Source organism: Brassica napus, chromosome A10 (genome assembly GCF_020379485.1).
Source record: "Brassica napus cultivar Da-Ae chromosome A10, Da-Ae, whole genome shotgun sequence".
Lineage (NCBI taxonomy): Eukaryota > Viridiplantae > Streptophyta > Magnoliopsida > Brassicales > Brassicaceae > Brassica > Brassica napus.
Genome location: NC_063443.1, coordinates 9,677,773 through 9,691,564, shown reverse-complemented (window position 1 = coordinate 9,691,564; position 13,792 = coordinate 9,677,773). Strand labels below are relative to the sequence as shown.

At 30.9% G+C, this 13,792-nt stretch overlaps 1 pseudogene; it reads left to right on the top strand.

Annotated features, from left to right (window-relative positions):
• Positions 1 to 5,863: 5,863 nt before the first annotated feature.
• Positions 5,864 to 9,342, top strand: LOC106370215 (annotated as a pseudogene).
• The last annotated feature ends 4,450 nt before the right edge of the window (positions 9,343 to 13,792 follow it).

Sequence of the window (13,792 nt, the reverse complement as noted above, 5' to 3'; positions counted from 1 at the left end):
AGGTAATATTTGATTTGTTAGAGGGAGTTGATTTTTGGGGGATTATTTATCTTTTTAATTAGTTGTGCTATAAAAGATAAGAATGATAAATTTACGCCTAAAAACTTTAATTTTAGTCGATGGACTTTAAAAAAATGGGTATGGATTGGCTAAACCTCTTTTTAACACTACAATCCAAGATTCCAAACAATTCTCTTTTTAATAAGATATTAAAGTTTCCAAACAAACTCATTTTATACTTGAGTTTTAATAAGATAGATAATAATAAATAAAATAATGACACAAAAATGTTTTGCTACACCTTTATAATCATCAATGCCTAGCTATCTAGGTTAGGTCAAAGACTTCAATGCTCTCTGTAAACTCGAACTCCCTAAAAGAACCATCTTGCAGGAGTCTGTATCAGTGGTTTGAATCCTGATATCCGCAGAGCAGGCCTGGTAAGAATCAAGCACCGGCTTACAACAAACTAGGGCTATCCTAGAAAATTTTTTATATATAAAACTACAAAACAATAATATAAGACGAACAAAATATAAAGCTACGACCTAGAAACTACATACCTATATTAACAGAGAATTATGGTCCCTCCAACGATAGTTCTTCCCGTAAATTTCAGTTTAAGTGGAATATTGTCATGGTTATTTGTTTTTTTTTTTGAATAAATGCTAAATTTTATTCATAAAAAAAAAAACTTTTTTACATCAAGTGGATTTTTATGCTTAAAAAGACTTATATTCCTATTTCTTTCCCTTTACATCATTATATACTCTAAGGTACTATCTCCTAGCAAAACTGTCAAACCCATATTTACAGTCTTGTGTCAAACCAGTATTGCAAAATTCCTTCAAATCCCTTACTCCTTTAGACTGCACCAAGTTGAACTTGTTTCTGATAACCTTATCAATAAGCTTTGACAAGACAAGCATTGGCAGAGGCTGATTACCATGACGCCTCTTATTGCGTTCTCTCACAAAGTAACTTGAAATGTATAACGAAGACAAAACCGTTTCTTCTTCTTCATAGACTGGTTAGGGATCAACCTAGCAATTTCATCCCAGCTGGTGGAGAATGTACTGAGCAAGATTCCTTTTGTCAGAAGTTCCCAAATCTGAGATGAGAAAGTGCACTAAAAAAGAGGGGATTCCTTGTTTCTGGAGCATTTTTGCATAGCACACAAGTAGTGTCAGTACCTTGACTCCAACAAGAAACCTGATCCATGGTAGATAACCTTGCCCTCATGGCAATCCAGGCTATGAAGGCGAATTTTGGCATAGCCTGCGAGAACCAGATACCTCTTCCCCATGAATATTTTGCACATCAGAGACTCTAGTCAGCTGTTATGTCTCATGAGTAAAAAACTAATTATGTTTCAAACTACACAGTTCATCATCCTTCACTCCATCACACTGCTTTCTTTTGATGACATCCAACTCCTTCTCTATGTCATGGTTATTTTCAATATTAATCAAATTTTTTATATTGGAATTCAGTGCGAAAATGTGTAGATTTTATAAATATGAACTAAATTATACTCATGTAGTAGTATCATTGCTGCACTAGACTAAACATAACATAAAAGTTGTTGCAATCATCATATATATATTTACAAAATGGTGGAAAACTTAAAAGATTCTATGATTAATTAATGTGTGTTTGTTTAAACCTCATCAGATCCCCAACACATTGTTTACTGTTTTATTTTAACATTACATATATGTCTTTTTTACAAACACTTTCACTAAACAAAAATGATATGACATACAAACAACTATTACATGCTTATGTTTAAATGTGACATGAACATTTTCACACACATATCAACCTCTCTTTGTTTATTCTTATTATTCTAGTTTTGTCATTCTCATTTACATTAGTGATCTTGCAACTCAATATCTATCTTCTTAAAGCTGAAGTACAAATCTGTTTTGTTTGGATACATAGATATGAGGATAAATAATAATTGTTTGGAAACATGTATAGAGTTTATTTCATATTTTTAATTAAAAAAATCGGCATGTATTCAAAATGGACAATTCTCATAAATAGATCATTTTCATGTTTTGGTCACAAAAGTAGACCACGATGTGAAAAGTGACCAAAATGTTTCATTTAATAGGTAAAAAGACTCTAATACCCTAGATATATAATAAATAATAAAAATAATTTTAAAAAATTAAAAAAAAAATTAATTTTTTTTTATAGTTTTAGATTATATCTTTTCAAATTCGAAATTTTTTATAATTTTTTTTTCGATTTTTTTCAAATTTTCTTTTTGTAATTCAAAAATAATTTTTGAAACTATTTTAAATTTTTTAATATTTATTTTTTTATTTTATAAAATTTAAACCTCAATCCCAAATCTCCACCCCTTAACTCTAAACCTTAAGGTTTGGATTAGTTAACCCTAGGGTATAAATGTATATTTACCTCTTTAATGAAACATTTTGGTTATTTTGATTCTTAGAATCTATATTTGTGACCAAAAATTTTTTAGTGCTATCCTTGGGTATTTCTCATTCAAAATTACAAATATCCAACGCTTCCTTATAACCGGAGCTAATTTATTAATCTGGTTTGAGCATGTTTCTGCATACCTTGAGCTTCATATGAAAGTGCATTATCAAATCATCCGATTTCTCCCTCAACCTTTATCCAATAACATCATTTGATCACCTTCTAGCAACAACAAATGACAAATGTTTATCAGTTAGAAGATCATCAAAATTCTATATAATCCAATTTGTCAGCAATGTGCTCCTCATCAAAATTCTAACAAATCCATTCATCATTTGCTTTTAGAATTGCACAAACAAACATTTCCTGATCATAAATTTCATAACATTAATTAATTAACTATTGTAATATTGTTGTAATTTTATATCTATATAGATTTCTTGATGTTTACCACCAAAAATATTTATATCAATTTTTGTGTGTGATTAGGGTGGAAAAATTCATGCTTTTGCAAAAATAAACCAGATGTATCGTGCGCAACGTAACCTCCCTATTGGAGAATGGAGATTCATTGAGAATTTTACAGTTACGGCTGCTGGAGATCAATATCGAACAACTTCCCAATACAAAATGACTATCATTGGTGACACAATTTATGCCAAAACCGATTATCATGATGACAATCATTTTTTACGCTAGCGAGTTATGATGATTTTGGTAATGGAAAACTGAAAACGTACCTCCTAATTGGTATGAATTGAAATTATACACATTTTAAATATACCATAGTGTGTTTCTGTTGGTGATAATTTCATTTTGTATACTCTTTGATCTAGTTTATGTTTTTTTAAATATCATTGGTGAAGTGTTTGAACTTGGAAGAGTTCAAACCGTGAAAGTTCATGACAAAGACTCAAATATACTTCAATTCGGATGTGTGACACTAAGTGAGTTTGTTCTGATTTTACTAGAAACGTGATAAAATTTTAAACAATAATCCTAGTACAACTATATTTACTTTATGATACCGAGTAGTGGTTTTGATGTTATACATGTTGCCTATGGAGAAAATATGTTTGAACAATTTGAACCTCACATTGAATCAGGAAATGATCAAATGTTAATATGTTTGATTCCTTTTCCTAAAAGTAGCATTTTCAGAGGTATTAAACCGTCCATAAAAATGATTTCGAAAACTAGTTTTATATCAGTATATAAAATGTGCCTTTCTTGCCAATTAGGATCTATAAAAATTACCAATGCATTTGATGCTTCTGTTGTGACTCGCAACCCAACTATGCAAAAAGCTATTGACTTTAAGCAAAAGTAAATAGAACTATATCCAAAACACTTATTTCCATTAACAATGCGAAGATCTTATTTCTAAATTATATCTTGATGTTTTATTTCAGTATGTTTCAAGATGACCTGCCTCTTGCTATTTATGATAAAAACGATAAGAAGGTGATAAAGAAGCAAGTAGAAGACTGGAATGAGATTGAAGTGAGGTCCATATCTGAGGTTTAATTTGGTGGCATTTGAGGTTATATTTTCAGGGTTTTAATCTTTATAATTTTGCTTCTGAGATAACAACCAATTTTGAGAATGTTTATGTGTATTATTATTTAGGATGGGAGTTGAAAATTATCTGTTCAATTGAATCAATAGACACGGATTGAGGCTGGTTCTACTTCGGATGTAATAGCAATAGGAGTGTTAGTAGAATTGGTATACATAATGCGCGCATATATTACATTTTTATACTTTGATATTTGTTTTTCATAATTAGCTTTATATATTTTAGATGATTCGTAATATAACTAATTGTATTAAAAAGACCTCGACAAAATTGTGTAATATGGTTATTTTTGGTACAAATATCTGAACTCATTTGAGATACATTTGTTATTTAGATATTTTTAGATTCATATACAACAGAACCGAACTCATCCAGACTCAGAAGAACCCAACTCAAAATCCACACATAAATTTGTAATATTCAAGCGGATCTTAATTTCAAAAAAAAAAACGATGAAGAACAATCCGAAAAAGATACATAGCTGTGAGTTCAAAAAAGCATACAAAATAAGATAATATATATAGTTGTAGATATAAAAGTTAACATATGTTAACTTTGTTATTTTTAATAAAATATTATATAGTTTAATAATTTTAACTCATTTTAACTGTGGATGTTATATTATATTATTTATTAGTTTAAGTGAAAGAATTAAAAAATAAAGGTTAACATACCAATAAAATTTATATAATAATTAGATTCTAATATAAATATGTATATATATATATAATTATTAAATTTTATAAAAAGTGTCATAGTTTTTTCGTTTTAAAACAAAATCTTTATTAGTATTAATTTCTAATAATATTAAATTACTAATTACAAAATAATTAATGAATTAATTTTATTTAAAAAATTATATTTTTCGTAAAATTTTTGTTATATTTTTAACTTAAAATTATTTTAACAATAATTAATAAAAATATTTAACAAAGGTCTAATAATTTTTTAAATATTTTTATTAAATAATTCATTAATTAATTTCGTAATTTGTAGTATGTATTATTGGAAATTAATATTATTATATATTAATGTTAATTATAAATTTATTATATAGGAAAAAATAGAAAATACTAAGCTTTTTACAAATTTAATAATTAGTTATATTATAGCAAAATGGATTATATAAATTAAATATGACAAATTATATTAAATTGATAAATTAACCTATTTTATTTTTAAATGCTTTCATATAAATAAATTAGCATTCACTTTTAAAATGGCCTATGTTATATTTTATACAAAAATTAAAGTTAACGTATGTTGAACTTTTATATCTTCAGTTATATATCTTCAAAATAACATATATTTCATAAAATAAATCCATTTGATTATATCAGATTATAAATTATTGTACCAAAATCGAAAGCATAATAACATTAAAAAGGTAAAATATATAAAATAAAATAAATATATGTTAATGTAATAATAAAATAAATAATAAGATTAAGGAGTTACACGTAAAACCTTTATACGAAAGGTAAAATTAACATATGTTAAATTTTTATATCTACAATTATATATATTCAAATTATTTAAGTTATATATTTATAAAATAAATAATATCAACACGGACGATGTAAATTAAACTCTAATTGTAAATTTATGTATATGTGTGGCAGAAAGAATCGCAGCAAATCTTTTGATTACACATGAACTATTTCTCACTCGTATCCCAAGATCTCCTATTGTTCTCTATTAATAAACTATAATATAGTGACAACTCAACGTTAACAACTATGATCTGCAAGATTCGAGGACATTTCAAATTAATTCAAAGTTAGGTATGACTTAAATTATATTAATCCATTAAAGAGCAAAAAAAAACGTTTCCGAAGCTTTTAAAATTTCTTTATTTATAACCCTTTAATTTGAGGTGATGCAGATATCTTTTTTTTTTTGTTAAATGGCTTTCATTAATAAGAAAAGTTTCAAAGCAAGCGATTACAGAAAAGAAATTAAAAGAAAGGAGGGGATGGCAACCACAGCTAAACAGACATGGAAGAATGATTTTTAAAGGGAACAACAGCAGCAATGTTTCTACTCTCCCGACCAGAGAAAGAGTAGCTTGTCACCCAGAGCACGACCAGTTGCTGAAAGGGCAAGTGCTTTAATCCTCAACAGAGAAATTAAAGATTTCATGATCCTTGCTGGGGGAAATGTTAGGCCATCATGAAACCGTCGGTTCCGTTCCTGCCAGATTAGGTAGATAGCTCCTTGCCAAGCTTGGATCACCGCCGTCTTTAGAGTAATAGGAGGCGGTAGTCGATGAATCCACTCTGTGGTGTGTTCCCATTCTGTTGGTGGAGATGGGAGGCCTAACTTACCCATTATTTGTGTCCAAACTTGAGAAGAGTATTGGCACTGAAAGAACAAATGGTCTCTTGACTCCTCCTCAAGACCGCAGATATCAAAAATTAAACGTCAACTATCTATCATACGGTCTGATGGATCTAAAGAAGTTAACATCAAATGTGAAGCAAATACAAGATGATGTATTAAAGGAGATACTTACGCTTAATGCTAAAACAGAGTATCTCCGAGGCTACCTCCATGGAAGCTGTGATAAAGAGTTATTCAAGAAGAACGTACCGGTAGTAAGCTACGATGATGTTAAGCCTTATATCGAACGAGTTGTGAATGGAGAACCTTCAAATGTCATTTCTGGAAAACCCATTACTCGATTTCTCTTCAGGTATGTGCCGAGATCAAGAAAATACCAAATATTCCCGAGCAAAATTGATATCTTTATACTGGAGCTAAGTATATATAAAATATGCCCTTGCTGGTTATATATGCAAACTCAAATGTGATATGCGTGTGACATTGTTGATATGTGTAGCTCAGGAACTACTGCAGGGAAACAAAAGATCTTCCCAGTTAACAACAAGTTCTTTGAGGACATGTCATTTATCATTGCTCTACGCTTATTCGTTATATCAAAGTATATTTTTATCCTAATTAAATATACTATACTTTTAAGCTTTTACCCAAATGTATTACAAATAAACTTTCTTCCTTCAGTCAAAAAAATATAAAATAAACTTTCTTGCCCCACAAATATTTAGTGTATTTATAACTTTGAACACAAGGGTTCATCCCTTTTATTCTGGTATGTAGGCATTTCGAAGGTGGCCAAAAAGGAAAGGCGTTAACGCTGTTTTTCACCAGGCCGCAGTCTACAATGCCATCTGGTTTGCCCATTTCTACTTCGTTTACGGGTTACTTATTGAGTGACAGTTTCAAGAACCGGCCCTCAAATTGTTTTACAAGCCCAGACGAAGTGACGTTGTGCCCAGATAATAAGCAGACTATGTACTGCCATCTTCTTTGCGGTCTTCGTCTGAGAGACGAAGTTGTGAATGTGACTGCTACCTTTGCTTCATCTTTGGTTGGAGCAATCACTTTTCTTGAAAGCTACTGGAAAGAAATGTGTAGCAATATCCGGTATGGTCATGTTAGCGAGTGGATCACCGACCTTAGTTGCAGAGACGCTGTTAATAACATCCTAGGAGGAGGTAACTCCGAATTAGCAGATCGGATTGAAGAAGAATGCAACACAAAATCTTGGGAAGGTATAATCACACGTCTTTGGCCTAAAGTAAAATTCATTCAAAGCACTGTTACAGGACAAAATTCTCAATGCATTCCAATGTTAGAGTTTTACTCCAACAATGTGCCTTTGATCTCCACGGTCTATGCATCTTCAGAAACAATGTTTGGGATAAATATGAATCCCTTCTGCAAACCACAAGATGTATCCTACACTTTTATTCCCACCTTATCCTACTTTGAATTCATACTTGCTGACGAAGGAAACAAAGGTGAAATTGTTGATCTTGGGAATGTCAAGATTGGGTCCTACTATGAGCCCTTGATCACAAATTATTACGGTGAGTTATATCTGTATGGGTATTCATATAGTAGTAAATATTTATCTCTAAAAATAAACTAAATTTTTTTTATGTTGATATATATATATTAGGCTTGCACAGATATAGAATGGGAGATATTCTACAAGTGTCTGGATTTTACAATGATGCACCTCAATTTAGGTTCGTTCGCAGGAAAAATGTGGTTCTAAGCGTCAGCTTGGAAGTGACAACTGAAGAAGACATTTTAAAGGCATTGAATAATGCAACACTTGTTCTTAAGAGTTCAGATTTAGTATTGATGGGATTCACATGCTATGCTGATATCTCCACTCTTCCAGGTCACTACATTTTTTACTGGGAACTCAAATCCAAAACCATCAGTGACATTGTTAAACTTGATAACAAAGTATTGGTGGAATGTTGTTGTGTAATGGAAGGAATCTTTATGTGCTCTTTATCGAGAGCTGAGGAGTAAAGATGGGTCTATTGGAGCTCTAGAGATTAGGGTTGTGCAACAGGAAACGTTTAATTCGCTGATGGAGCTTGCCATCTCTCAAGGTGCTTCCCCATCTCAGTACAAGACTCCTATTTGCATCAATTCTTCTGAAGCCTCAGCTGTTCTTGAAAGCAATGTCCTAGCTTGCTTTTTCAGTGATAAATCCCCAACTCTCTGATCAGATATGGTCTATGTGGATTATGTTAACCCACGAAAACAATTAGATCATATAGTTGAGAATAATGAATGGACAAAGTTGTTCGATGAGGTGAGCTTTTGTGTTTATTAAGTGTGTGGTTTGTGTAATGTCTTCCTTTTCAATCACTAGGGTACCTGTGCTTTCCGCCAGTTTGTTTGATGTTTGTATTCTACGTATTTGGTTTGGCTGCCATTCGTATTCTACATATTTCGTCTGTTTCAAATTTATATTCTATGTACTTGTTTTTGAGGGTATTTAAGATTCAAGACTTCACATTTTTTTGTTTGTTTATTGTCTGTGGAAAGTAATATCAACTCTAAAACCCCGCTCTTAAGCAAAACAAAAAAAAAAACACTAAAACCCCGCTCAAACGGAGGATACATGTAATATAAATTTATTCTTGAAACCAATGTGAGCAGAATTATTTGAACGACACCAAGATAACAAAAGATAGTTTTGAAATGTTCAAAGTTCAAATATAAATATATTTTGTACATCTACAAAGCCAAGTTCTCGCGTATAAATAATTGGGTAGATATATATATATATATATATATATAAGCCGAGGAGGCACTGAGGCAGACAATGTTCTCTGAGTCGTCTAGATCGGTTTTGAATAAGTTTAAAACATTGGTTTGCATATGAACATATCCGTTGAACAAAAAAGAAGACAGAAAAATCTATAATCATGTAAACAATAAACAATTTAGAAAACGATGGAAAATACAATGACATAGTTAGACAAGGACATAATAACTAAAAAATATACTCGGACCACGTAAGTTATATAGACTGAAACATGGAGGATAAGTTATTTGATAGTGACATTTCGGAGGAGTCCGGTGATCGGAAAATTAGAATCCAATGAAGAAATCCTTTAAAGATTTTTGTATGAACTAAGGAGCTGTAGGTATAGTTGTAAAAGAATATCTATTAGGCAGGTCCGTCTCAAACATAAATTGGGTGATGTGCTACAAAAGAATTTAGGTCCATTTTTTTCTTACAATTTTTTTTTAAAATGAAGATCTTAAACCTAGCTGAAAAAAGACAAAAAAAAAATGAAATGGGTCCTGTGCAAATGCACCTCCAGCACAGGGCCAGAACCGAACCTGCTATTAGGCGTTTCACCACTCGAATTCAATTCTCGTTAGAAAAATCTATTTTACATTGTTTAGTTCCTAACAAAAAGCTAAAAACTACTTTTTTACCCAAAAAACAGATCTTTATATGAACAAAGACATGTAAGAGACTATCTTTCGTGTGATATCTATCTCTTAATAAACGTTATTTGTGAAGTGATTTACATATATGTCATAGCTATATTCAATCTCAACAAGAAAAACTGACATGTTTTGAAAAAATGTGACATGACACTAATATGATTATGACATGTACAATTTTTTTATAAAATTTATATTTTTGGTAAGGTTCTTTAAATATGGTAATGACTATTAACTCTTATATTATTAATAATGTAAATTTTCTATATACTTATTTATTTCTGCATATGCGTATGAAAACTCTTCTCTCTCCTAAGCAAAATTAAAATGTTTTGTTTTCCTTTAATCTTCGCCGGAAAATTGTAAGAGGTGTTTCTTTGTTATAACTTTGGTTTGCTATTTATAATGTGACAGATCAGGAACTGACTTTGTGGCGAATATAACTTGATGTTGTGGATGGTTCTCCTCAATAAGATCGATGACGACAACTCTTTGGGATTTATGGTTTTAAGGACAAAGCTAGGTCCCCACTTTTTCAGGGATATGTGGTGGTCTTGGAGTTGAGTGGTGCAGAAGATGAATCTCAAAATCCACTTTAGAAATTCATTTTAGTGTTTAAATTACGTGTATAAAAGATCGTATATTGATGATTTCGTATAAAGAAGTGTATCTGATTTACAATACAAATAGAAACCTGGTATGAATACACAGGGTAACTAAGAAGAAAAATGTATGTATATATTTAAGTATTGAAAGTATTTTATTGCTCCAGAAGAATCCCCCCCCCCTCTCGCGAGCATCATGAATTTTCATGGTCATCTTTAATGCTTTGACCTCTGTTACGTTATAGTTTTAGGGTCTGACTGGTGACCATTCGAAAAACAAGTTGAACGAATAAAAAAGGAATGTTCGGGAATAAAATAGCAGGAATGAAAAGGAATGGTTTTTCCTTATCAATTTTAACAAAGAATAATTTTGTTCTTTAATTCTCTACAAAAAAAAAAGAATAAAAGGGAATGAGAAGTAATTATTATTCCTGGTGAATGGTGATTTTTTTAGAAACGTTAGAGAATGCATTATTCCTCGTCGTTCCCTGGTCACCATTCATGCCCTTAATATGCAAGCTCGGTATAGGCCGTCTCTTAACCTCGGTATGGGCTTTAGACTTTCATAGGCCCATTGTATATTGTTGTGGGTCTGTAGGATATTGGACCAAATTCTCGAACCGGATTTAGAGTGGGGTGTAATCTGCCTCCAATAATAGTCCTCCAAGAGTCTGGCGTGTCTCAAGTCGTTAGACAGTTCGGATGTTAATTTCGACTTGGGTGTTATAGTTGAGAACTTGAGATCGGTACTTTATGCATTTCCAGATCTGGTTCGAGATTCCGATTTTGTGAATTAAATGCAAGATTTGATTGATGTAAATTAAAGAAGTTGATTTTTTCTTCTTTAGAAAGCGAATCGTTTTGTTGCATGACGATCATTTTCTTTTGAGGATCTCAAGTTTCAGAATACAAACTCCGTGCATCCCTTCTTTGTTTTTCTCACTTGAATTTGTAAGAGGACACATAAAGGTTTATTTTTCTTTTTCCTCTCTGTTGACGATACTTTTCTTATTAATTAGGTTTCCTATATGATTTTTTGTTCGATCTTACTTCTTCTTTTGTCTTAACTGCTGTTTTTAGAGTTTAACATTTGAATTTGTTATGTGATCTTTAATTTCTTTTAACAAGTTACAAATTTGTAAAATAATTTCTAAAAATATTACATTAGAATATGTTTACTAAGTGTAAATGTAGATATCAAATAAATATGTAAAGCTTTTATTTATGATCGAAATGCTAACATTTTTTTTTTAAATGATATTTATAGTAAACTATTTTCATATAAATTTTAAATACAAAATTAATGTTAAATTAAGTGGCATTTCTCGTAAATTACACAAAAGGTTAAGATTTTAATTAATGATCATGTTTTAATAAGAAATATATCACTAACAATTTAAAACAATAAATTAAATACTACATGCAAACTCTAAAATTATTGTATTTAAACATGTCATTTAAGCAATTAGTAATATGGTAAATGTTAAAATTATTTAACATAAAACAATATTTATGTGTATAGGTTGGGAATTGCCTAAAATATCAAATTTCTGATATCACTTTTTCATTTTAAAATATCAAACATATCACTTAACTTAACCACTTTTACCCTCACTTTTAAAGAGGTATAAAATACACTTATAGTCCTAGGGTTAATTAATTTAGACTTAGGGCATGATTAACCACTGTCTCTTAGCCAGAGTTTTTAACTCATGATTTGACATTTTTTTGTTTTTTTTTGCACTTTTCGGCTAAGAGACGGCTCTTATATCTCTTATTTAAGAGACGGTTCTTAGCTTTTCTTAATTAAAAACTAAGAAAAACTAAAAATCGTCTCTTAGCCGAACCTAAGAACCCTAGTTAAGAGATTGGGGTTAATCATAGTCTTAGAGTTTAGAGTTGAAGGGTGAGATAGGATTTTGGAATGTGGAGTTTAAGATTCTAATAAATATATAAATAAATACTTATTTTTTTTAATTTATAAAGTTTAAGAAGAAATTTTGAATTTCAAAAAGAAAATTTGAAAAGAAAATAAAAAATATTCAAAAAAAGTTATAATAAAGTTCAAATTTGAAAACGTATAATTCAAAAACTGAAACAAGTTTTTTTTTGTTAAATGGTTTTCATTAATAAAGAAAGCAGCAGATACATAAGGCAAGCAAGCACCAAATTACATAATATAAGAAGAAGAGAGGAGGATCAGATACATCACTGATAGATTAAAGATAAGAAGAGCAGATGAAGGCCAGTGATTATGGAGGATCGAACCAGAACTGAGCAAGGCGAGGGCCTAAGGGATGGCTAAGGGACAATAACGCTGAGCATTTATCCCTAAGAGTATCAGATATGTATCTCAATATACGAACATGCGGCAAAGTCAAACAGTCATGTAACCGTCTATTCCTCTCCTTCCAGAGCTCATAAATAGCGGTCTGCCACACTTGAAGAATTGCCAATTTAACCATAAAATCCTAGTGGGCATTAGGGAGCCATAGCAAGATATCAGCCCACACCAGAGGCACTGAAGGCAAGTGAAACCTCCGAAGCATTGATCGCCACACCACTGCAGAGAAAAAGCATTCAAAATATAGATGATTGCACGATTCATCTCCTTCTCAACATAACAAACAAATAGAATAAATAACAAAGTAGTAGTTGAATGCCTAGGAACTGAAGCCTTATGCCACACCAAAGGAGCCTGATGCTTTTGAGGCATTGACTTTCTGATAGCGTTGAAAACCTGCTTGGTGCAGAAATTTTCACACTTCGATCCGTTCACTGACCAAACCGCCTGGTCTGAGCCTGTAGTCAAGTGCAGAGTTGGGATATAGGATAGAAGCAGGACCTTATTCTCTGATCTTGTATTTGGAAATGTCCATCCATTATCAGAGCTAAGATCTGCAAGAGTCGCGCTTGAGGGGATACTAAGAGAGGTTTCAGATCCTAAAAACTTTCTTAAGATATCTAATGGTGTCCAAAGATCCCACCAGAAAAATATTGAATCTCCATTTCTGACCTCAATTCTGATAAAAGATAAAGCTTTGTGGCGTAGAGAGAGAATTTTCTTGAACATCCAAAAGCACTCATAGTTCTTATCAGATAATGCCGAAAATTTTATTTAATTTTTTATTTATTTAAATAATTATTTATTATTATATATATAAAATAAGAATATAAAAAAATTTGCTTCTTCATGAATAATGTATTTATGAAATATTCCTAAACATAAATAATGGTATTAACAATGTGATAAACATGAATTCACGAGAATGAATAATATATTTATAAAATATTCTTAAATATAAATAAATAGTATTAACAATGTGATAAACATGAATTCATGGGTGAATATTTTGTATGG